The sequence below is a fragment of the Lissotriton vulgaris genome, chromosome 3_1 (genome assembly GCF_964263255.1).
Source record: "Lissotriton vulgaris chromosome 3_1, aLisVul1.2, whole genome shotgun sequence".
NCBI lineage: Eukaryota > Metazoa > Chordata > Amphibia > Caudata > Salamandridae > Lissotriton > Lissotriton vulgaris.
Window position 1 is genome coordinate 1700216012 of NC_141689.1, and position 26646 is coordinate 1700242657.

The window sequence follows — 26646 nt, forward strand, 5'->3', positions numbered from 1 at the left end:
GGAGTCTCACCTGTCCATACCTAGGGAGGCAGGCTTTAAGGTAGTTGGGGCAGGTCCCATGAAGGGCTCTGTAGGCCAAGGTTAGAGCCTTGAATTTGATTCTGCTTGCTACTGGGAGCCAGTGCAGATCGCGCAGATGCGGAGAGATATGCTGTTTAAACGGGATATGTTTTATCAGCCTCGCAGCCACATTTTGCACAGTCTGCAAACGTTGAATCAAATATGTTGGTATGCCCAAGTAGCGGCCATTTGCGTAATCCAGCCTAGAGGTAACGGTCACATGGATTACCATTTTTCGACAGTCCTTCGGTAGAAGCAGCAGGAACCTACGCAGATTCCTCAATTTGCTTAGACACCCTGCTACAACTTGCTGGATGTGGGAGGAGAAGGACAGGCTGTCGTCCCACCTCACCCCCAAATGTTTTGCCTTTGTGCTGGGCAGAGGCGCAGGGCCCATCTCAGAAGGCCACCATAGATCCGGGGAGGGATGAACACCTTTCCCGAAAAAGATCACCTCTGTCTTACCCGCGTTCGATTTTAATTTGTTTGTATTTATCCCGCAGGCTACATCACAGAGACACCCCTTAAATTTAGCAAAAGCTGCCTCCGACACTTCTAAATACGGGAAGACAAGCTGGGTGTCATCAGTGTATGAAATTGCCGTGACCCCCCATTTAGCGATCAGGGTGAAAAGTGGGGCTAAATAGATATTAAAAAGAAGCGGGCTGAGTGCCGATCCCTGCAGAACCCCACACCCCAGCCGCTTCAGTTTAGAGGAGAAAGAGCCCAACACCACTTTCTGTGATCTATTAGTCAGATAAGAAATGAAGCCACCCAAGTGCTTTATCCTCAAGGCCAATATCCTCCAAACGCTGTAGAAGTCTGCCGAGATCGACAGTATCGAAAGCGGCAGATAGATCCAGGAGCACCAGCATAGCTGATGCTCCTGAATCTAACGCCCACCTAACTGACTCCGCCACCTCGATCAGGGCGGTCTCAGTACTAAAGCTGGCCCTAAAACCCGATTGTATTTCATGCAAGATCTTATTCTCCTCCGTGAAACTGTTCAATTGGCTCTGAATCAGTTTTTTCATCATTTTACCTGGAGCAGCCAGAAGGGAAATTGGTCGGAGATTACTGAGATCCTCCGGATCCCCAATTTATTTCTTTTACAGAGGGAGGAGTGTAGCATGTTTCCAGCAATCCGGAAACACCCCAGTTGTAATGGACCTGTTCCATATATGCCAGAGAGTGGACACAATAGATTCCGCCATCATGTTCCAAAGCTTTGGAGGGCAAGGGTCGTCTGGCAACCCCGATTTACATCTCTTTATTTCCTGTAAAGCCTCCGAGAACTAAATCGGGTGGAATTGGTTTAAGTACGCAGTGGGCGCGCTAGTTTCAGCTGTGTTTGCCATCACAGTGGGACTAGGGCAGGAGAAAGTGCGATACACTGTCTTAATTTTATCATCAAAATAATTCGAAATATTTATAGTCTCAGATGGAATGACCTCTGTTTCGATAATTCTAGCCTTAAAAAAGGACTGCACTATTTTAAAAACTTCTTTGCTGGAATGTTCCGCTTTTTGGATGGAGGTAGCCATGAAGAGTTTTTTTGCTTTTTTTATTGATTTTTGCAGCTTACGGATTGCTGTTTTATAGCAAACCTTAACTGATTCGCAGTAATTCACCCTCCATGCACGCTCCAGCCTCTTACAGGCTGATTTTTCTGCCCTCAACTCCGTTGAGAACCAAGGGGCTGAGGGGGATTCCCTACGTGACACTGTACGTTTTGCTAGAGCGATGGTGTCCACCATATTGCCTATCCATCGATTCATACCCTTCGCATCAGTGTTTGGGTCTGAAGTCAATGCAAGAGGGTTCAGTGCCAGGGCCGGGTCGATGGTGTCAGGTCAAAGGTTTTTCCATTGCCTCTGCAGAAAGGAGCGTCTACCGGCAGCCTGGCACCCCAGGGTAATGACATAGCAAAGGAGATCAGGAAGTGATCCGACCATAGCAGCAGCTGTGGTGCCTCTGCTGTCGTGTCCGGGATGTTGGAAAAGATCAGATCAAGCGTATGACCTGCTCTGTGCGTGGGTCCTGTAATGATTTGAGTTAGATTGGCCGCACTCAGAGTAGAGATTAACTGAGCCGCCATGGGGCAGCTGGACCTATCAACATGAATATTAAAATCCCCCATTACTATAAAATGGGGATGAAGGAGGGAGCTTTGGACAATAGTGTCCAAATGTTCACCTGAACTAGCCTCATTGCAGTCAGGGGGTCGATAGGTGACTATACCGGCCAATGAATGTTGGGGGTTAATTTGTAGGCAGAAATGTAGCCCTTCCATCCCTGAGATAATAGTCAGCAGAGAGGATATAAGCGTGTATTTCTCCTTAAAGATAAGAGCCACCCCCACCCCTTCTGTCACTTTCCAGGTTCAAAAAACACATTTTTAAACCCAAAGGAACAGCAGTGCCGGTGTCCTGGGTGGGCCTACCGCAACGTGGCCCCACTTCCGGGGTCACAGAGTTAGTGGCACCCATTGAGCTGAGCAGCTGTGCAAGCTGCGATGTTGCCGGGTGCCCTGGTTCATACCATGCCATGGTGGCATTTAGTCCCAGCACCAGACATGTTACCTGGTGGCATGGTGCGGAGGGTGGCATGTCTGTGGGCCCCCACGTTGTGGCTTGCAGCGGTATGTGATGGGACTTGCAGTCTACACACCGGTGGCGGAAGGTGAGTAGTGTGGCCAGGGTGTGCATGGGTGGGCATGCTCCGATGGGTGGCGGGAGGGGCTGGGATGCCTCTGCCTGGGTGTACATGGGCGGGTGATGTTGTTTTGTGCAAGTGTGTGTACTGTGCCAATCATGTCTCTGGACTCTGTTTCAGATGACGGCTCTGTCACAGATGTGGGACCTGGTGTGCTGCTATACATACCGGCAAGTGGTTGGAGACACACCGGTGGCAGAAGGTGAGCAGTATGGCTTGGGTGTGCAGGGTTGGCTCTCTCTCCCCCTCTCTTCTTCTCTCTCTCTCTCTTTCTCCCCCCTCTTTTCTCTCTTTCTCTTCCCCACTCTTCTCTATCTTTCTCTCTCCCCCTCTCTTCTTCTCTCTCTCTCCCCCGTCTTCTCTCTCTCTTCCTCTCTCCCCCTCTCTTCTTGTCTCTCTCTCTCTCCCCCTCTCTTCTCTCTCTCTGGCTCTGTCTCTCTCTCTCTCCCTCTCTTCTTTCTCTTCTCTCTCTCTCCCCCCTTTTCTATTCTCTCTCTCCTTCACTCTCTCTCTTTCCTTTGATGTGCGCAGGACAGTCTTGCAGGCTGTGACCTAGGGGATGTGTCGAGGGGAGCCACCATGTGTCTAAATTTGATTTCTGTGTTGTTTCAATAAAGTTTAATTGTTTGCTTCGATAGTGAATGTATGATGGTCATTTCTGTGCCGACACATGCATGTCACCAGTTGTGATTGTGCGACATCAGGTGGATTATTTGGTACATGTTTAGGTGTAGCTGTTGTGGCATGTCTTTGCCTGGGGGGGCCTGGAGGGGTCCTGGGTGTGGTGGCGGTGGGTGTGGTGGCCCTCTTGGGTGTCTGGTGGACATAATCAGTTGCTCCATGGTATCTGTTGCCCATCCGATGATGCCCGGTGTTGGGCTCCCTATTGTGGTGCAGGCTGCCATCCGAATTTACACCAGGTCAAAGCAGGAGTAAATTTCCTGCTGCTAAAGTGCCTTATTGCTTTTTTTGTGTTCTTAGCGTCGATCTGTCTGGTCTTTGTGAATATTGAGGTGTGGTGTTGTCGCGTCTTTTTGCCTACTCTGCATCTTATTAGCGATAGTTGTGGGGATCCTCTGTGGCGATGTTTTTTGCAGCTGCTTTCGCAGGAATACTGGTGCTGTGGGCTGTCAGCACCAGCTTGTGAATGATGGGGTAAATTTATTACAACTTTGGCTGCAATAAAGTGCCCTTAATTTGGCAATAGCTCCTTGTGAATATGCCCCTTAGATTTATAGTTGCTTCTTTAATAATGTTTTGTTTATTGGTGATGGGTCACAGACAATGCCTGCACACCACACTAATTTGTATTTAAGGAATAGTGTTAGAATGTGTTTCTAAACACAATGGTCATGCATGTGGGCAGATTCGGTTGTACAATGCATTTGGTATTTGTTTTGAGTAAACTTCACTTCATTTTCATCTTATACATATATTTGGTTTCCATTGGCAGTTTTGTTATTTACAAAAATACTGGTGTAGGGTGTAGTTTGCAATACTGTACAACCCTTTGGCATGGATGAGGAAACCATAGTTTAATTTGGAAATGGAACATTTAATCACACTTTGTTTAATGTCGGATTATAATGTGATTTTTCTTGCATCATAGTTATGCCTGACAAAGGGCAATGTGCCCGTAATGCATTGGGCTTATACCACCTACACCGACCTATGAGAAATGGTGCATTTACAGCTACTGTTGAGGAAAGACTATTTTAGCCTCTCTTTGAACTTGTGGATTATTATGATGAAAAAGTTTTGCATTAAAATAAAGAAATTGGATCATGACTGTTGATTGTATTTACTCTTCACATGGATCAGGCAGTGCATCTTGGTTTGGGGAGCTGACAAGGCTCTCGATGGATTGTTGTACCACATGTAGGACAGTGGTACCCAGCATTGTGTGAGTCTGGGTATTGGGACCAGTGAGATCTATTTTGGATGCTTGTAGTTCAGTATGGCACAAGATGGAGAAAGTGAACCTATTACTCCAGAGAGAGGAAGAGCATTGGCTTCATTTTTGTTGCTGGAGACTTCAGATCCAGACATAGAAGTGAAGAGGATGGACATAGGGATCTTTTTAGAAAATCGTCTGAGGGTAATTGTTAAAAAAGGGGTGCTGATTTGTTCTCTCTGAGCACTGCCATTTGGTAGATGGGAGGCTTATAATTTTGGTTGTTCACGGTGAGGTATTTTCTAAGCAGGGACCAAAAGTTTTAATCCCCCTTAATCATTGCTTCAAGAAGGCTAATGACAAAAGAAAACTCAACAACATGGGTTTGTGATGGGGAGAGACACTACGGCCCATGTGAACACTGCGATTACAGCTTTCGATGTTGCCTCAACAACTCTCACCCCACTCGGAATGGTCATGCTAGATGCAGCGAAAGCATTTGATCGAGTGGGGTGGGAGTACTTGTGGGAGGTACTAAAAAAAGCAGGTATCCTGGGCCAATACTTAGAGTGGGTATGCTCACTGTACGACAACCTGCAGGCCAAAGTCAGTTATGGCGGAAGAGAATCAGCGAGCTTTTTGATAGGGAGGGGAACAAGGCAAGGTTGCCCTCTGTCCCCTCTGCTCTTCGCTCTATTTTACCCAAGTAAATATTCTTCCAATACAGCACGGCGGGGAGAGCTTAAAAATAACTGCTTTTGCAGATGATATCGCCGTATTTACTACAGATCTAGTTAAAGCTACACCTGAAATAATAAAAGAGGCTGCACACTTTGGCAATGTATCAGGGTATAAACTTAATTTAGGAAAGAGGCAGGTTATTGCCAACTATAAACCTACGGAACCGATCCCAGGCATATGTCAAAGTGTGACATACCTAGGTATTAGACTAGCGTCAAGCATTGATAAAATCATAACGTTGAATTATGATTCTTTTCTAAAGGAAACAAAAACGACTCTTAAAAAATGGCACAAGATCCGCTTAGTTTAGTGAGACGTATAAATCTAGTGAAAATGAAGATTCTGCCGAAGGTATTATACCTATTCAGATCTATCCCTCTTCAACCCAGTAAATCCTTCTTCAAAAAACTAGAAGGCATCTGCAGCAGCTTCCTATGGGGTTATAAAAATCGAGTAGGGCATTGAAACTCTTAGAACTCCCAATAGAAAAGGGGGACTAGCATTTCCTGACTTTAGGTTCTATTTCTTAGCCACTTTCTTTCGCCGCATACGAAGCCTGATGAAAAACGAGAGTTCGCTATTCTACCACCAGTTCATGTTGGGATCTGATTGTAATCAATTCTTACACCGCTTACACGACCCTAACTACTTTAAACGAGTGAAATTTAAGTCAACTAGGCACATTAAAAAAATTTGGGACCAAATTCTGACTATTGGAAAAATCTCCTTCTATAATGCCGAGCTTATAATATGGGGCAATCCAGGATTACCTGATATTTTCTCTGACGGAGCAGGTATCCTCTGGGAGAGACATGGTATTAACACACTCTGGGATTTATATGGTCAGAATGGCTTTATGGATTTTCACGCACTTAAAACTTTATTTAATTTAAGGGACAATATGTACTTTAAATACATTCAAATAAGGGATTACCTGCTCTCTAAGATGAAAATTATGGAAGTAGTAGAGTCAGACATACTAATATGCTCATACTCGAATAAAGTAAAATCATTAATAAGTCTGAGGTATGGATACCTAATACAAGGTAAAACTGAAGATAGCACGAAAATAGCGGCTAAATGGTCTTCCAGACTGGGTATGAACATCAACCCAACACAGATCTCATATTCTCTATGCCATATAAACCTGATTGTCCAGTCTTCCAGTTTGAGGCTACAGTTGTACAGAACCTTCACACAACTGTATTACACCCCACAAAGAATAGCTAGTTGGGCACAGGGTACTCAGTCAAATAAGAAAACAAAGTGTCTGAAATGTGATTTAGATGCTGCAGGTATAGAACATATGCTCTTTTCGTGCCCGGCGCTCTCACCATTTTGGAAAGGGCTGACTGATGTTCTAAATAGCAAACAAATTGTCACCCGCCATTGACAGCACAATTGGTTTTACTAGATATCCAGAAAATTAACTGTCCTCACAAATACTTAATAACTATCATCTATGCATGTGCCAGGCTAGTTATAGCAAGATCATGGATATCAAAAGATGTTCCAGATGTCTTCGAGTGGTGGATTTTGATAAATGAAATAAATACTATGGAACTTCCGTTAGCAATACATAGAGGTCTTAAGGCTTTGCAAAAGAAAGAAAAAATCTGGTTAAACTTCTTTGAACTATGATATATCTGAATCAGAAGAGAATGAGGCCAGTCCAAATATACGTATATTATTTGTAAGACTATATCTATTCTATTTTTTCTTGTCAAGATATGTACTTGTCGGACCTCTGCTTTTCATGCTCTTTGTTGTCAAATTGCTTTTCCATTATGTACTGTAATTTCTTTTTGAGATATATATTACTTGTGAACTTTGTTGATTTGCTCTTCCTACAATAATAAAAGTATTATAAAAAAAAGACAAAAGAAAACTTGCACTTCATTGTGCCCATGTTTTGGATACTCCTGCTGGGGACAAGTCCCTTTGCCTTTGCTACCTGTTGTGAGGCCCATTATTTTGCACAAATGCTTGTCTGGAGAGCAGCTTGAAAATGACATCTGAAAGAGAACCTGCCCAAACTGTTTCCAAAAAGTACGACAGAGGATTCATAACTCATCTCTTGTAGATGTGTATCAAATTGGATCAAAACCACCCTGTTATTTTCAGTTCTACATTATTCAGAAGCAAGGAAGGGGGTTCTCCACAGGGTGCTTTGAGGACTTTTGTGTGACCAGGGGACCATCTGGAACTACTGCTCAGCACAAGACACATACATGACTGATTGTTGTCCAGCTGACAATGTACAAATAAGGATGGTAAAGGCACCTTTAGGCTAATCTGTAAGTGCATACTGTACTTTGCATACTTAGGAATACCCAGTGTATTGCACCTGGATGTTCGCATAACTCCCTAGCTCCCTCCAGCTCCTGCTAAGACACAATGGAGGGGACACAAAGGGAAGAAGGCCAAATGGCTCCTCAGTACGATTGCATCATGCACTGATATAAATCAACTAACTAAAGCAAAATCATCACAAATCACTTGCACTTAGGCTAAAAGTGAAAATCTCTGTGACATAGCCTTTTGCTTCTATACTCTATATGCTACAACCCCCCCCCCTTCATGTGTTCATGCATTTGATCTATATTCAATGTTAGAAACAAGTTGATGGAGCAAATTTCTGCACTTGTGATCTTGATGATTTTTTCCCTCTGGAGAGTTCAGGCGCTACAAAGGTTTTACTCTCTGTCGTAATGCTAGAGTCCCATGCATGAGTTCAGTAATGATTTGTGCTTGCGTACGTCAGAAAGATGCTTCTATCAAGGTAATCTGCACTGCAATTCTTGACCTTCAGCTCTTAGACATAGTATCCATTGCAGATATTGCAGATATTGGACCCCGGTCTTTCAAGAAGGTTTTCTCTTTTTTGCCAGTGTAGCATGACTGCTTCACCTGTGACTATATTTCATTGGTTACAATCACTATTACTTCTTCTATTAGCACATGTCTTTCCTCTGCACTTTGATGGTGATTCCTCTTGATCATTGCTAGTGAAAGTAATCCCACTGGTGTAGTCACCTGTAGCTTTGTTACATTCCAGTTGCCTCCCTGGGAGCTTTTTCGAGGTGAGCCATTGATTAGATCTGTGTTCCTACAACACTTTTCTGTTGTACTGTTAGGAGGACATTTTTCACTTTTCATTTGAACATAGGACAAGATCTCTTCTTCAGGTACTTGACTTTAATTCTTTTCATGTGAGGCTTCACAATAAAACTGGAAATCATTGACAATACTGTCTCCATTTTGCCTGGGCTTCTATGTGTGTTGGTGCATGGGTGTTGCTTACGTTTCTGATTTTGACTTCGCCCTGGTGTTTATGTATTTTTCAAATGAGGCTTCAAGGTGTTCAGGTGATTGCATTGCATAGTTTGATGACAAATTGGTAATTATGATGGGTCTCTGTTCAGATGTAGACCCTGATTTACAGAACCCTAACACACAGCACAGGACCCAAAGCTGCTGTGCTCCACTGTATGAGAGAGAGAAAGAGAGGGAGAGAGAGATAAAGAGAGAGAGAGCAGGAAAGCGTCATATCTACTAAGATATGGTACTGTCCTGCTCTACCCCAAATGCTGGCTCACAATTATGCTACCAAGAGCCACACACCTTTGCACCACAGTGCAGTGGTTTGTGCATACTTTCAAGTATATATTTTGTACTGGAAGGTTGTTGCACAGGTATGGTCCCGCAGATGGAAGGGGAAGATGACTGTCAATGGCATGTCAATGGCATGCTGCCAATCCTCCTCATAATGTTGATGGGCTTCTATGTTCACAGCCCATATCCGCAAGGCCAACCAAGAGTAGTGAGCTGAATGAATCATCATTCCCGCACTATGATGCACTCCAGTATGGAAGCTGGGAGGAATTAATGGAATATGGGCTCTTTAAATGTAAGAGCTTCTCTCACTACGTTGATCCCTGGACAACATCATCCTGGCAGCTGAACCAATCAGGGAGGTAATAAAACCTGAGGACGTTGTGAAATCTGGGCACAAAGAGGAAGACACCGGAGACAGAAAAAGAGAAACGGATGGTGAAGAAGAGGACCTCAGAGAAGATATCCCAAACCTCTACTTCACCAAACCATGACAGACGCGGAAGACCCACGGAGAAAGCCAGGAGGCCGCCATCGTCTAGATCCACCCCAGCACACTTCAGGATGAGCACGCCGAGCTTAGGTAAGTGCTTGGCTGTTATATTCTGCTTATTTACAAAGGATCCCCAACCAGTACCAAATACAATGCCTTGACAAACTTGAAAATCATTCCCATTTTGGATGTGTGCTGAACAGTGCAGCACACATGCAAAGTGGGAAAAATTAGGAAAAATAAAAAACATTTCTTCTTTTAACGCCTGCTTCAAAGTGGCAATATTTTGTGGTGGAAAGCCCTGTCTGTTATTGTTAGTAGAGAAGATTTTGCATCAAAAACAATGTGTTTGCATGGGAAAGCCCACGTACCATCCAAGGAACGTCCCCTAGATTCAGTGAAATGCAAAGCAGCGCACAGTGCTACTTTGTGTCATTTTGAGGTAACTTTCCACCACCAAAGAAGCTTTGTCATGGAAAATTAATCCATACAAAACTATTTTGCGTCACTTTGTTATTCAAATTCAGCACAAAATGTTTGTAAATGTGCCCCATAGCTTCTACTGTTGTTGCCTTCCTTATCCACACTTTCTTAAGAACTTTGGGGCATATTATCAAGGGGGTTTATCTCCGCTTTTTTGGCTTTAAAAGCCAAGAAAGCGGAGATAAAATTATCTCCCTATTACCTAGTGGTCGCTAACACCAGTTAGTGATAGCTAGTAGGAGAAAGCGACCATCTTGGGCCCCACTTTGCATGTCAGTGATATTTATCACTAATGACATGCAAAGTGGGCGTGCCAAGATGTTAGCGACTGGAAACAGTCGCTAACATTGCTATCTCCTATTACCAACTTTTGGAGATATTTGCGCTAAGCGAGAATATCTCCAAAAGCTAACACCTGCCCTGAGCAGTTCTTAGCCATGTTATACAATCGGAGGTGGATAACATGCTTAAGAGCATTAGCTCGGTAATGCATGAATATCGCTGACTTTTCAGCAATATTCATGCATTGCGGCCGATTTTTATCGCATTTGCGATAAACCTTGGTAATACCAAGGTTTATTTGCGATAAAAATCGCCACAGCTCTGCGGTAAATTTTTGTCTCTAACCAAGCAATAGCGATTATCGCTATTGCTTGGTAATATGCCCCTTTGAGTGGTAATCTGCATATGAATGATAATATGTTAAGCTTAGTGAGTTCATTGACACAGAGGCAATTTTTAAACTATGTCAAGATGTGATGTTCGTAAGGGCATGTTGTTGATAGTCACACTGTTAGCGTTGATTTTATATCCATGTAAGAGTGGCAGGTGCGTTCGCTTTTGTCGTACACCACATATAGTAGCAGGGCAAAAAGTAGACTAGTTGCATACCTAACGCCTCCAAAATTACCCATTTTCTGGCCATGAATTAAAAATATCACGTTAAGGATCCCCAGGTAAATAAGTGGCCCAAAGAAGACACAAAGAAGTCTAGTAGACAAACCCACACTATTTTTTGCCATTTATACCTTTTAGAGATCAGTCGATATTGAGATATTGAGTAACCTGCAACTACATTTCAGTTAAAAATGTACATGACTTCTATCAGTACTGGTTTCTCCAAGTCTGAGCCAGCATTTCATTTATAGGTTTGTTTCATTGGGCTTCAGTGAATCTATACCAATTGAGTCCTTTTGGTTCTAAGCTTCACTTCTTTCCGGGATGTGCCTCATAAATCATATTTGGCTTATTTAGTGGAGATTAAAACAATGTGCAAGCCTGTAAAGTAATATGAACACAATTCACAACCATTGTGTTCAGCTCATTCCACAGAAAGGAAAATATCAATAAACACCACCTTTTGAATTCTTTAAAAGCAGCAAAAGACAGTAAAGAATCTATGAACCCTGGGAATCATAGTAAGAATTTACAAATGAAAGACAAAGGATAGCGTGTGCCATCTCTATCGCTGATGCACAACCAAGTTTGTCAACATTTTTTTGTCAAGAAGCCAGTAGAAGGGTCAAGTCTGTTTCAGATATAACATATCCTGTGAGCATCAAAGACGGCTCCAATGTTAGCAAAAGGTATTGGGGACAACTACAACCATTTAATTGTTTGTATAGAAGATAGCTTGAGATCACCATTCACTTGAGACCTATAGATAATATTTTATCATCTTCCCTATGGGTGCAAGACATGCACTTTTGAAACTATGAAAAAATACTAAATTGGGGATTGGCTTTCGTGTTAATCTAATATGTAGTACATTTTGAACAACACCTTAAACCCTTGAGATTCTGTACAATCATAAAGATAAATTCAGGTAAATTGCTTTTTTCTATAAAACTGATTTTGAGCTCGCAAGTACGCTGAAAGTTCAACATGAGATACTGATGTATACGCATCTATGAACTATGAAAATAAATCATCTAAATGCTAATATTATACCCAGTAAATGCAAACAACCTAGAAATATATAACGTAATAACCACAAAAGTATTTTGATGTTGTAAAAATAGTAGTAAGCAAGGGTGGTGCAAAACTTTAAGGATTATACATTTGAAAGCAGTCGTTAGATATGAGGTTTTGAACTCTACAAAAATCTTATTCGGGGGATCCTTCCTATCAATACAATGAAAAATCTGAGAAAAGACAGCCAATACATTGAATGAAAATTATTTCAGCAAAATAGAGTCTGATTTTTTAAATATTGATCACCTTCAGCAATCTGCAATAGAGCGTGTATACATTGTCAAAATACACACTGTTCACATTCAAAATAAACCGGCTGGAATTTTATAGCATCAGGATGAATCTAAAATGATAATTTCCACTTAGGGTTTGCCAAAGATGTCATAGTTGAGTGGCACATGATGCTACTACAACACTATGATCTCCCAGTATAGATCTTTACCCTGATTGTTACCAATCTTCATACATTGATCACAATTCTTATAAAATGATGTATACTCTAAGATAATGATGCATCCAATTACACATTCGCTAGATCACTCCAAAAGCTGAGACATGCATTGGCTAACACAAAACATGGTCAGGTGCTAAGTGGAGAAAAACATTCACATGATTATATGAGATGTCATGTTGTAGAAAATGTGAAGTCCCCACTAATGATGTGGCAATATTGCAGCTTTTTCTTATTTGGTCTTTAAATTTGGCAATGCCAGGAGAGGCCTCAATAAAATGCAATATTGGCAAGCAACTACTTGCCTACATCTGTGCTAACTATCCATTGCAGCATGTTCATCAAAGGAAACCTTAATGCACCATTACTCTGCTCTACTTATCTGAAACGGTCATCATCACAGTGATATATGTTATGGTGTCACACATCCCTTTACTACATCAGAATTGCTGAGATACGCCTTAAAAATATATATCTTTTTTATGATAGGGGCAACTGTCACAATGACTACTTATACTGATGTATTTGAACAATTGAATTCTTTCATGATATATATTATTATAATTTGAACATATTTTAAAAATGACAATGGACGTCACCATATCAGGTAAATTGGCAGCTTTTCTTCTCATAAATATCCATAAAATGTTTGCATGTTTTGCATAAGGACAATGTACTGCTTCTGTGCTTTCTAACTATTTGCTACTTCTAAATGCTTTACACATTTTCTTAAATTAGGCCTGTCTGCTCTTTGCTATATCTACGAGGTATTGATCTCAGGTTGAAATTACTGAAACCTTTACTGGACCTAACAATTATAATAACTTTTTAAAATTTCAGTGGACTACCATACATCCCAACTAATACCCCACTTTCTCATACCCTGCACTCAGCTTTGAACATTGTGTGTATTTACCCAGCTGCCGGAGTCAGCAACAGCATGGTTGCAAGAGCTTTCGTTTTTTAGAGAACACATGACATTTTAATGCTATTAAACTGTCTTAGGTAACTAGGTAATTTATAATGTTGTTCTTTAGTTGCAGGACTGGTGGGAGGAGGGAAGTCATTGAATTTAGAATTCAGAGTGCAGTTTCCTCTTGGAGAGCCCAGGGCTATGTTAATATTCATGGATTGTAGGTCTGAATTGACAGGGCAACTGTTGCCTGACCCATTGTGTCCAATAAAAAAGAGCTACTGAGAGAGGTGCTTAGGTTCCATCCACATGTTAGGCTCCCCAAGTACAGGATTTGATTAGTCCAAATGTGTGTGCTTCCATTAAATAGACTGCTGGCATTGCATTTTTGGCTAGTGACAAAGCGTATACTTGATCCAGCAGGTCAGAGCTGTTTTGGTGGCAAGCTAAGGATCTTGGCTGTAGGCCTGATGTGCTAAGTGAAAATTGTTATGATAAAGGTACTAAGACTGATGTATTCAATGTAAAAGCATATGTTAAAGTATGTTAAGTAGTACTCTTTATTAGTGGCTTCAGATAGATATTTAGTTTCATGGAATCTCACAGATTACATTAGTAGGCAATCATTTTGGTATTAACCGCCCAGTGGAATAAACTTTCAATATAGAAGGTGAGAATCCTTGTTATGTGTTCTTAGAAGAGATAGTATTTTCTGTAGCCAACTGTAATTGTGTATACCACTCTAATTTTATAGTGTGTCTTATGCCTGCCGTGTGGGGAAGCGTGCACCAAAAATTGAAGGATTGAGTTGGGTATGTTGATATGAGTATTTGGACAAAATATTGGATTTGAAATGTTGAGTTGCAGAAATATCAGAAAAAATATTGTTATACAAAAATATTGTTATGCAGAAACATCATTGTCAAGAATATCGATTTTTCAGGTAAGCAATATCGTTTTTAATAGTATATTATTCATTAGTATAATTTTGAATAATATAGTTGTAAAAAATATATGTGTAATTCATATAATAGTTTATGTGTTATTATTGCATGTATAATTATTAATATTATTTTTAAACATAGTTTGTCATTTTAAGTGAATCTTACGTTTTTAATTTAATTGATACTAGTAATGTATATTGTAGCGGGTACTAGGTTTGTAGGGGTGTAGGGTGGCAAGCTAATTAATTATAATTAATTAATTAATAAGTTATAATTTATTATTCATTATTTAATTATTCAATAAGTATGTAAATGGTATAATTGTTATATTTTATAAGTTTGATGTTAAGTGTATACTGCTAAATTGTTGGGGTATAGGTTTGGAAGCTTAATAAGTAATAATTCATTAATATGTAATTCATAATTTACTATTTATTATTTAATTAATTAATAAATAAGAACATTGTGTAATAATTATATTTTGTAAGTTAAATACTAGCTAGGGCTGTTGGGTGTTTAGGGTTATAGGGTAGGAATCTTAATTAATGTTTAACAATTAAATAGCAATGCATTATTAGATATTGAATTGTGTGCTAATGAGTTTGGAGGAGTTTAGGGTGGGAAGTTCATTATTAATTAATTGATTAATTAAATAATTAATACTTAATTATTATAATATTAATGAATATTAATTTAGTATTTTAGTTATATTTTAAGCATGGGCTGGTAGGTTTGAAGGGGTACAGTGTGGTAATTTAATTAAGTACGTAAATGACAAAGGTTTAAATTGGAAATTAATTATCAATTTTTTGAGGAACAGATTGGAGAGGTAATAGTAACGGTTACCACTCAGGAGTACAACACTTTCCCTTTTGTAACACAGATTGGACTGTGAATAGAAAATGTTACTCCCGCAAAGTCCAACCCTTTCCTTACTGTTGAACAGACTGGAATGAGAGTAGTAAATTTTACCACTGGAGTGGGAATGCTATAATCATATATTATTCCCAGAATGTAATACTTTTAAAAATATTATTTGTTTATTTGTTTACTTTTATATCAAGTGTGCATATATATATATATATATATATATATATATATATATATATATATATATATATATATATATATATATATACATATATATGCATATATATATATATATATATATATATATATATATATATGTAATTTTTTATTGTAAACTTTTTGTAAAAAATACTTGTATTACATTTATTTTTTATATTTATTTAATTTGGTGAATTATTTAATACTTTGCATTTGATTTGTCAATATTTTTTATGATACTGATATATATATATATATATTTTTTTTTTCACTGGATACGATCTTCAACGGTGAAACAGCGAATACTCAAGCTAGTGAGTTTAAATCAGCTTTATTTAATGAGCCCAAAGCACTGACGAACTTCAACGAAAGCCTCCTACAAAGTGCACGTGAATATAAACATATATTGTAAATCAAAGGGGAGACGCTGCTGTCCAGGGGTCTTGTTCTACAAAGATTTATTACAGAAGAATCTGCGCCCCACCACACACTGATGCGTGTTATGAAAAAGTCTTGCTCACTGTCCATGAGCAAAACTTTTTATCAAAACACATCCGTGTGTAGAGATACTTGGGTGCTTGTCTAATAGATCTTTGTAGAACAAGACTCCTAGAGAGCAGCATCTTTCTTTTGGTTTAAAATTATCTGGAGACTGGCCGATCTCCGATTGATGCAGAGGCAAAAGCAAAGCGAGCAACAGCTGACCACTTTGTGAGTCAATATATATATATATATATATATATATATATATATATATATATATATATATATATATATATATATATCAAACAAACGCAAGTTACCATGATAACTCACAAACGACCACTCCTTCGTGCTGGTGTCAAATCTTTTTAATGGAGACAGCATAACGCGTTTCGCCAACATGGCTTAATCATATGCAGCTTTCATCTGGGATGGGTTCGTTTAGCATTTTGTTTAAAAAAACGTAACTTTATAGACATTGAGGACGGACTGATTCCCAATAGTTCTTGTTTTTAAAGTGGCAGCAGGGTGATTCTAATGGGTTGTGAAAGGCGCAGTGTCCGTAAGTACTCAGCAGTCACATTAGGAAAAGTTCCATTGAAATTAAGTAATTTCATCATACCTGTCTGCAGACACTGTATCATTGCTGGTTTGTTGCTGTGTCCATCAAACCACAGTCCCCACAATGCACCCTTGTTGCCACGTTTTTGCTGTTTGTTTCCTCCCATGTCGATCTTGGCAAAATAATATTGTTTTGGAATGGCTCGCAGCCACTTTATAAAGATGCCTTTAAAAGAAAAAGTTCTGTATGTGGCTTTTATTCCCTGGCCGCCGCTCAATCCAAAATTATTTCTTGCTACCATCCGGGTTCAAAACAGATTGTCCTCGTCATCCAGCAAGCATTTTACCAGCACGACGGGCGTAGAGAAATCCCTTACGCCAACTCTGGCTGTTGACCTTGTTCATCCTCGCAGTCGAGGCGGGCCCTTCGCAAAGGCCACTTTGTGAGTCAATATATATATATATATATATATATATATATATATATATATATATATATATATATATATATATATATATACATATATATATATATATATAATAGATTCACTGAAAAACCCATAGGTTTCAGAGACGTTATAGTTAAAAATTTGCTTTTACAAAATAGCTTTTAAAATAAAACTTGTCATTTACGAAAAAAAGGTTTTATAAATATTAATTGAACTGAGGGGGCCACGCGGCTCGGACGTACGGAGCTCCTTTGTGGAGCAAGAACAGGGGATCTAGTGCGGAGACTGTCTGTGGTGGCTCATCTTGTGGCTTGGAGTTGTAACCGGAATTAGTGCCACCATTAGAGGAAAGAACGGGCCAGGACTACGTCCCCCATAATGCTGTTGGTTATGGACCGGCCTATCTGGAGGCATAATTAGCATTAAATGAGAGACACCTGGGCCAGAGGCACGTATTCATTTCCAGCGTGGCCTCTGAGGAAGAAAGGGATGAACTTTCGAAACGCGTAAGGCTAAACACGCAGAATTGGCTGTTTGAACCTAACAGCAGATAGGAGCCTGCACATACCCATGAATAAAGGTTTGCCACCTTCTGTTGTTGTTTGGGTGCTGTTCAACTGTGGGTAAAGTGGAGCTACGTTATATATATATATATATATATATATGTACATATATATATATATATATATATATAACATATTTAAACTTTACAGAAACACACATTCACTGGATGATGTCCTTAATGATGTCATCATTGATTTCATTTGAGATGTCATCAGTGATGTCCCCGGCCAAGTCACGATTGATGCAATATGTAACGTCAACAACAGTGCATTGCAAGGGCGCGAGGTATAGTTAGCTCAACTAACCATAATGGCCGAATTTCTCTGGTTTGTACGACTGAAATGTCCAACTAACTGTAACATCCCTTAAACCTGTGGATTGTCCTGTGAATTTCTAGGGTTTTTTAAATGCTAATTTCTAACTATAACATCCCTAAAACCTATGTTTTTTTCTGTGAATTTCAACGTTTTTTTAATGCTAATTTGTAAAATTAATATTTATAAAACCTTTTTTTTCTGTAAATGACAAGTCTTCTTCTAAAAGATATTTTGTAACACTAATATACTATAATTATTTTCTATTATTTTTTCATTTAATTCAAATATCACGGTGGGTGTACGAATTCAAGCCGCCATATTGGTAAAGTCGAGAAGGACCCGCGTTTAGTTTCCGACGGCTGCGCAGTGCATGGCCCCGCGTAACTTCATAAATGTATGGGATAATGTCATCTGCGAGATTAGTAAGCGACGGGTGCACAAGGCATGGCCCCGCGTAACATCATATACGTATGGGTTCATGTCATGTGCGCGTTTCGTATGCGGCGTGTGTGTGGTGCCGTGACGCGCGTGACATCATATACGTGCTGGGTAGCGCAGCTTTGCGACTCCCATAAAAAATGTTATGTTTTAAAACTATATACATATAACTTTAATGTACATATCAAGGCAAGAGTGTATCCAAACTATTTATGAAAATAATATATTTACTTGTTATAAAGTTATGTTATTCTTAAATATATTTTCGCAAAGTTGTGTTGGGTGCGCAGTGGGTGCGCGACTCTCATGTCACTTTGAAAGAAACCATTTCATTGGTTGACAAGGTTTTACATTATAGAACTTGAAGGACCCCACCCCACCCTTTTAAGTCATTCTCTCTTATGCATCACAGGAGGGACACCTGTTTTGTTTTTGGGAGCAAAATTTTGATTTTTTTTGGTGTTTACTTGAAAAACTTCTACAGTGGCTTCGTCAAATCCATCAATAGACCTTCCATCTGATGATGAAGATTTGGGACCACCTCCGAAAAAAAGACCATGGTCTATTGTTTGGAAATTTTTTACAATCTCGGAGGTTGAAAGAAAAATGAATGCAAGAAAGGTGAGCTGCACGCTCTGTCCCAGAGTTCTATCAAGAGGCAGCGAGAAGAAGTACTCGTGTGGCACTTCTAGTATGGATAAGCATCTACAGGCTATACATCCAAGACAACTTGCACGAGGACAACTGCAACATGCTCAAGAAGCCACTCCACAAACTGACCAGGGAGCTGTTCCCAGCACTTCTGGAGGCTCAACATCTGCATCTCGTAGGCTGGACATTCGTCCAAAGTTTGCTATCCTCAAACAGCATTGTATAAAATGCAATGCTATTTATGTTGTGGGGAGCAGTCAGTTGACGCTGTGTGTTCAGCAGAAATAAACCATCGCTGCTAAAAAAAATTCTGTTGAAATGACAATATAATTCCAAAAGTTTAAAGTTTTGTCTGTTTGTTTTTTCGTTTTTTCAAAAAACACCAAAAAATTCACAAAATGGTTTAAGAAAACACAAACATAAATTAAAAAACAAAAATGAAGAAAAAAACAGTTCTCTTCAGAACTACCTTCTTTGGTTAAAATGAGAAATAGCTGCATGCTAATATCTGGGTGGTTGTTTGAGTATATGTGTAGAGCATGTTTGATTCTAAGTGCATGGGTAGTGGCAGGGAGATGGCTGGACTGCATGAGTATTGCACAGGTAATTGTAGGTCTGCCTGGGTCATTGTATGACTACATGGGTACTGAGTGGATGATTAGAGTACTGTAAAGGCAGAGCATGGTGAATTTATAAGTGCTTGGGTTTTGGCAGAGTGATTGAATTACTACATGGTACTAGCTCTGTGATTGGAGGAGTGCACTAGGTGTGATAGTGTGATTGCTGGACTGCATGGGTACTACCTGGGTAGTTGGAGGAGTGAATCAGTAGTGTGTAGGTGGTTAGATGGCTGCATGGATAGTGCACATGTGATTGCAGCACTGCCTGTTCTAGTGCCTGGGTCATTGCATGAGTACATGGTTAGTGACTGGATATTTAAAGTGCTGCAAGGAGAGTGCATGGTGAATTTATAAGTGCTGGGTTTTGGCAGAGTGATTGGATAAGGACACGGGACTGACTGGGTTATTAGAGGAGTGCAAAGTAGTAACAGGGAAAAATAAACTGAACAGGTAGCATTCAAAGGATTGTAGAAGTGCATGAGTTAGTGTCTGGGTAATTGCATGAGTACATGGTACTGGCTGGGTAATTGGAGGGGTGCACGGGGAGTGACAGTGTGATTGCTGGACCGCATGGGTACTACCTGGGTGATTGGAGGAGTGAATCAGTAGTGTGTAGGTGATTAGAGGACTGCATGGAAAGTGCACATGTGATTTTAGAACTGCATGTGTAAGTGCCTGAGCCATTGCATGAGTACATGGATAGTGACAGAATACTTAGAGTGTGCAAAGAGAGTGCATGGTGAATTTATAAGTACATACTTTTTGGCAGAGTGATGGGATAAGGACATGGGACTGGCTGAGAAATTGGAGGAGAGCATAGCTAGTAACACCGAGGTTACTAAACTGTTTAGGTAGTACTTAAAGGATTGTAGAAGTGCATGAGTTAGTGCCTGTGTAAATGCATGAGTACATGGGTAGCAACTGGATGATTAGAGTACTGCAAGGAGAGTGCATGGTGAATTTCTAACTGCTTGTGTTTTGGGGAGTGATTGTGATAATACATGGTAGTGACTGGTGGATTTGAGAAGAGCACATGGAGTGACAGTGTGATTGCTGGACTGCATGGGTACTACCTAGGTAATTGGAGGAATGAAGCAATAGTTGGTTGCAGGACTGCATGGATAGTGCACATGTGATTGTAGCACTGCTTGTGTTAATGCCTGGGTCATTGCATGAGTAAAAGAATAGCGACAGGATACTTACAATGCTGCAAGAAGAGTGCATGTTAAATTTATTAATACTTGGATTGTAGCAGAGTGATTGGATAAGGACATGGGACTGGCTGAGTAATGGGAGGACTGCCTAGCTAATAACAGGGAGATTACTAAACTGAATAGGTAGCACTCAAAGGATTGTAGATGTGCATGAGTTAGTGCCTGGGTAATTGCATGAGTAAATGGGTACTGACTCCATGATTAGAGTACTGCAAGGTGAGTGAATGGTGAATTTATAATTTATAAGTGTTTGTATTTTGGCGGAGTGATTGGATTAGTACATGGTCATGGCTTGTTGATTGGAAGAGTGCATTGAGAGTGACAGTGTGATTTCTGAACTGCATGGGTACTACCTGAGTAATTGGAGGAGTGAATCATTAGTGTGCAACTGGTTACAGGACTGCATGGATAGGTCACATGGGATTGTAGCACTACATATGTAAGTGTCTGAGGCATTGCATGAGTACATGGATAGCGACAGGATACTTAGAGTGCTGCAAGGACAGTGTATAGTGAATTTATAAGTGCCCAGTATTTTGGCAGACTGATTGGATGAGGACATGGGACTGGCTGGGTAAATAGAGGAGTGCATAGCTAGTAACAGGGAGATTACTAAGCTGTATAGGTAGCACTTAAAGGATTGTAGAAGTGCATGAGTTAGTGCCTGGGTAATTGCATGAGTACATGGGTAGCGACTGAATGATTAGAGTGCTGCAAGGAGAGTGCTTGATGAATTTATAAGTTTTTCTGTTTTGGCACAGTGATTAGATAAGGACATGGCAGACTGATTAAAAGAGTCCTCGGGGAGTGAAGGGAGTATTGCTGGACTGCATGTGTAGAGCTCTGGAGATTTTACCACTGCATGAGTTAGTGCACAAGTCATTGCATGAATGCATGGGTAGTGCTTGCATAGTAAATAAGTGACTGCACAATATATAATCAGTAAATCATTTCTTGTGTACTTATAAAATCACATATTCACTACCTTTGCACTCCTGTAATCAGTCAGGCACATCTCAATAATTTAGTAAGTATACATACAACTATATAAATACATTCTGAACCCTTACATGAGTCATTACATATTATCTAGTTAAATAGATAAGTACAACATACCAGAAAGAGTAATATGTGGTGGTTTACTTTTGAGCTACATCTTCACAATTAAATCTAGAAATATGCGATATCATTTGACTGAACCTTTCCTCAGACTACAAAAAGAAGCATAATTAACAACACCTTATTTCACCATTCTATTTTAAAACATATGGCATCATTTACCTTTACCTTTTGTACAAACTAATAACAGAAACTTAATTATAAACCCCTTACATGATCATATTTCAAACATCACAATTGTGCTGCATTTTTCCAAACTATCCATAATTATGCAGCATCATTAAACTCTGCCTTTGTAGAGAGAAGAAAAAATAACGCCTAATAAACTACTCCTTATATGAACATCTTTCAAAATTCACATTTGTACTGCATCTTCAACTAAGTATCTAAAAATTTTGAGGCATCATTCAACAGATTTAAAAATATAGATTTAATAATATATTTCAAACAGCACATTTTTTATATAATGTTGACTCTTTTTAAATAAACCTAAAAATATATATAACTCACCTTGCAAATAAATCTGTTAAATGAAAAAACTCACACACTCAGACAGGATTTTTTAACACACAGTCAATATAAATCACCAGACTCTGCAAGGTGAAACCAGTAATGGCAAGGTTTCCCTCTGTTTTTCCATACAAATACACAAAATCAACAAATTACATTGCTTCCCAGAGATTTTCAAGTTGAGGTTCAGGTGAGGTGCGCGTGCATGTACTTTAAATTTGAAGAATGCGCTGCCGTTAGTCACGGCAGGGGTCCGCCTCAGAGGACAAAAGGGAGAAAATGAGAAAAAGAAACATGGTCACTCACCAGAACAAAACACAGTCCTTGCTCTCTCAAATGTGCGCACAAGTTCACCCCAAAATATCGCTTCTCTTGCAAATAATAACTTGACCAATCCCTCAAGGATAGATCTGGAGGGCTGTTGAAAGTAGTCACTGTCCCAGTTGACGCACAGTTCTAAACACATTTCCCTTAGGTGAAGTCTGCTTCTGCTATTGTGAAGTAAAGCATGATGTCAGCAAACAAGACAGAGAAGAACAGCAAGGTGATCAAGCCAGTTGTGTCTCTGGGAGAATTGTGGCTGAAGAGGCTATAGTCACACTCCCAGGCTGAATAGGTAATGTAAGCACACACTGGGAGTATGGTGGATAGCCATGAAATAACACAGCAGGGAAGTAAAAATAAAAACAAGACTCACCAAGCTTGATTGGAGGTTGGCACGCCCAAGAAAGGCTGACCGGTGTCGTTTAGTCACGGGTGGGGCTGGGGCTGCTGGGTGGTAATGCAAAGATGGTTGAAGCTTGGAATTCTTGATGAAGTTGCAGTGTTTGTAGGTTTCTTAGCTGCTGTAAGAAGGTTACTTGTAATGTAAGTCCATTGAATTTGAATTCACGCAGGGTTTGAAGACCAGATCGTGGGCAAAATGTTGTAGATAGTAATTCCACAGGAGGCCAGGTTGTAGTTCCAAGAAGTAACTTTATTTGGATTCAAGTTACAGAAGCTATAGGTTATAGCCAAGATGGTAAGTAGGCCAGTAAGTATGTTAGTATGTAGGCTCCACCAGGCGCAGCTCCTACCTGCTCAGCCTGCAGTCTCCAACTGATCTCCATCACAGACTCAAGATTCCAGGAAGTCATCAACATTCCATTCTAATCCAGGCTGGACAGGCTGATTAGCAGGAGAGGTGTAAAGGAAAAAAGGAAGATGCAAAATAACATTACAACACAAAGCAGGACCGCAGAATAGTATTTTCATACTTTTAGCTGCCTTTGTGAATCGGCCCTGAAACAACTGACTCTTTATTAAGAAAAGTGCAATCAGGCTTAGTCCTTTCAATTTGTACTACGTGTATATGAATATTTTCTGAATAGTCAACTTCATTCTCATTTTGGATGTTTTAGGGCCTATTCATAATGCCATGTAAGAGTGAGTAAAAGACTGCTACATAATTAGTATTTCACATATCCCAAACTATGTTTGGGAATAGTCCCCAGTGATCAGGAGAGGCTCGTGCAGATAAGAGAGGTGGGGCGGGGTGGGTGGGCTCCACGACAAACAATGATGAGGGGAGATAATTTTTTATTTAAATTTGCCCCTCCGTTGCTTTTTGATACCCCCCCCCCCGCTCCTACCTGCATGGGACACTCCTGCCAGTGATCCTTACACTAAGCTATTTAAAGACATGCTGCTTATGAATATTTTAGAACTCCTGGTGCAAGTCATGTGCTAATCTTAATGCTACCCCACACCCGTGTTACCAGGCTCTTCACTGAAGAAGAAAGTAAAGCCACTTTCAGGCGGGTTTTATTTAAACTTTGGACTGCTGAACAGGCATCAGAGCCAAACAGAGGTACTTTCCCAGGGATACAAAAGCATAGAATGGTGGAGTACACCCTGGTCAAATCGGATTCATGAACAATTGTTCTGAACTTTGTTGTATCCCAGTAAGTTTGCATGCTATTGGTGCAAGGCCCTCAGAAGACTTTGGGGACTAACATGCAGGAAGTACTGCTGGATTTTGAATGAGGAATGATGGCTGATGGATGAGGACTGAAGGTTGAAAGTTGATGGATGAGAAATGATGGATGACAGATGATGATTGTGGGATGAGTAATAAAAGGTGGATGGTTGAGGAAGGAGGGAGGCGGGAGGAGAACGTATTAAAATAGATGCTGTATGTAAGGGAAAATATCTTGGAAGTTGAATATGGCCCCCTTGCATTGATACCTTTATTTTAACTAATTGAAAGGCATCAATGTATCTAGATTGATTAACTGAGCTAAAATTATAATGGGATTTTTTACTTTCTACCACTTGTTGAATGCTAATCATACAACACATAAGAATTGGACCATACCACTGGTGTGTGCTATGTGTATTGAAATTCTGGGTTGAGGTAGATCTCAACCCTTGTGCTAAGATGAACAGCATCTATTGGGGGTGGGCTCAGAAGAAGGCAAGGGGAAACACAATCGCAAAAGCAGGAATAGCTTATATTCTGTGATTCTATATTTCTGATTGTGCATGTCTATGCTGTGTACTCTTTTCTTTGCTGAGGCTTAGCATACGGTATATGTGTATTCAATAAGACTAAATGCAACTCTTTATTAGTTTTATTATTAGAACATTAAACAATAAATACACAGGGTATAGTTGGATCCAGCCAACATGGAAGTTACTGAGCTTGTTTAGCATTGCCAGTCACTGTGAGCATACAAAATACTAGGACAGACACTTCCATCCTATTTCATACATATGCCCATTGAGAAGGAGTATTACACAAGTACCTTTCATTTTTCATTTACAACCCTAATATCCTTAATAGAACTATTTAACTCATTAAAAGGTTATCCTAAAAACGTGAATATACCGGGCAACTTTGAACCTACGCTGGATGATTTCCATAAGGAAATTCGCTTTCGCAAAGGCCAAAATTAGCAGAATTTTGGCTTTGCGAATTTGCTAAATGGAATGTATTAGGCAAAATCTGGTGCAAAATAAGGAATCACAAAATTTGCAATTCCTTATTTTGCAATTGCATTTAGGAATCGCAAGTTTTGCGATTCCTTAAATGCAATGTATGTAGCAAAAAAATTTTGCAAAATGCCCTTAAGGAATCGCAAATTACCACAAACTTCTAGTTGGCACCTCACAGCGAGAGACACCGCACATCGTTTAGATCACGAGGCGTCAAACCTTCCAAGCGCGCGCCCTCTCTCCTTTTCTTGTCAAACCCCGACTTTCTTCCTTGCCTCGCTCTTGCAAGTAAAGTTGCTGCTCAGAAGCCCTTTTTCCGTTGTACACGGCGAGCTTTTGTCGCCCCTATCATTTACTTGTATAGATGGGTTCTTTACTGATTCTGTACAACGGCACGAGTGTCTCGGTTTTTGGTGATATTCCTCATTTTGCCGTTTTTTTCAGCTGTTTACCCTTTGCCACCGTGAACCCTTTACTCTGTTCGATGATCGCTCGCTGGTTTTCTCTTCTCTGCTTCCATTGTGACGGCGAGCTTTATAAAACTATCCGGAGAGTCTTTCTTTCTTGATAACGATTGCACTCTGCCTCTACGACTCCGCATTCTATTTCGCAATATTTTTTCTTTTATTGTATTTTGTTCCCTGGCAATGTAACAAGCTGTGATAGAAAATACAATAAAATATAAAATGGTGTTGATTTCTGCTCGTATGGTCACTGTGATTGACTGAGCCATGGCTAGAACTCCTGCACAGACATTATTTCCCTATTGCTGCCATTCCGTTACCAAGAGTTTTTTTCCTAATTTCTTTTTCTGAAGCAATTTGATTTGTCTTCCACCTTCCAGGCCTCTCTGAATTCTTCTAAGCTTTTGTTTGTGTTTTGCTCAGATTGCTATTATTCTTTACAAAACTGACGTTTCCCTTCAAATACTGTCATAACCCCCAAAATAATGAAAAGGACTGATAGCAGAGAAGGATGCGTTGGTTGTTTGGTTAAACAAAAAAAAGAGTAAGGGGCATGTTATCAAGAACGGCGTTTAAATGATTGCCGCTTTATCGCAGGAAACTGGCACTAAAGTGGCGATAATGGGCTTGATAATATGCCCTTGAGAATTCCAATAGAATCCCATGTTCACACCAGAACATGGGCTTCAATGGGAATACACAAGGGCATATTAGCAAGCCAATTATCGCCGCTTTAAGCAGCGATAATTTTAACGCCGTTTCTTGATAATATGCACCTAAATTGGCAAAAATACATGAAATGATGCATTTTTCGCAGTAAAAGTGCAAGGGAGGCGGAATGAGTGCATAGATTGGGGGTAACGGTGGATTTGTGCAGCATCCATACTAAGGAAGAGAAAAAGGTCAACCTACAAAAAGCACTATTCCTC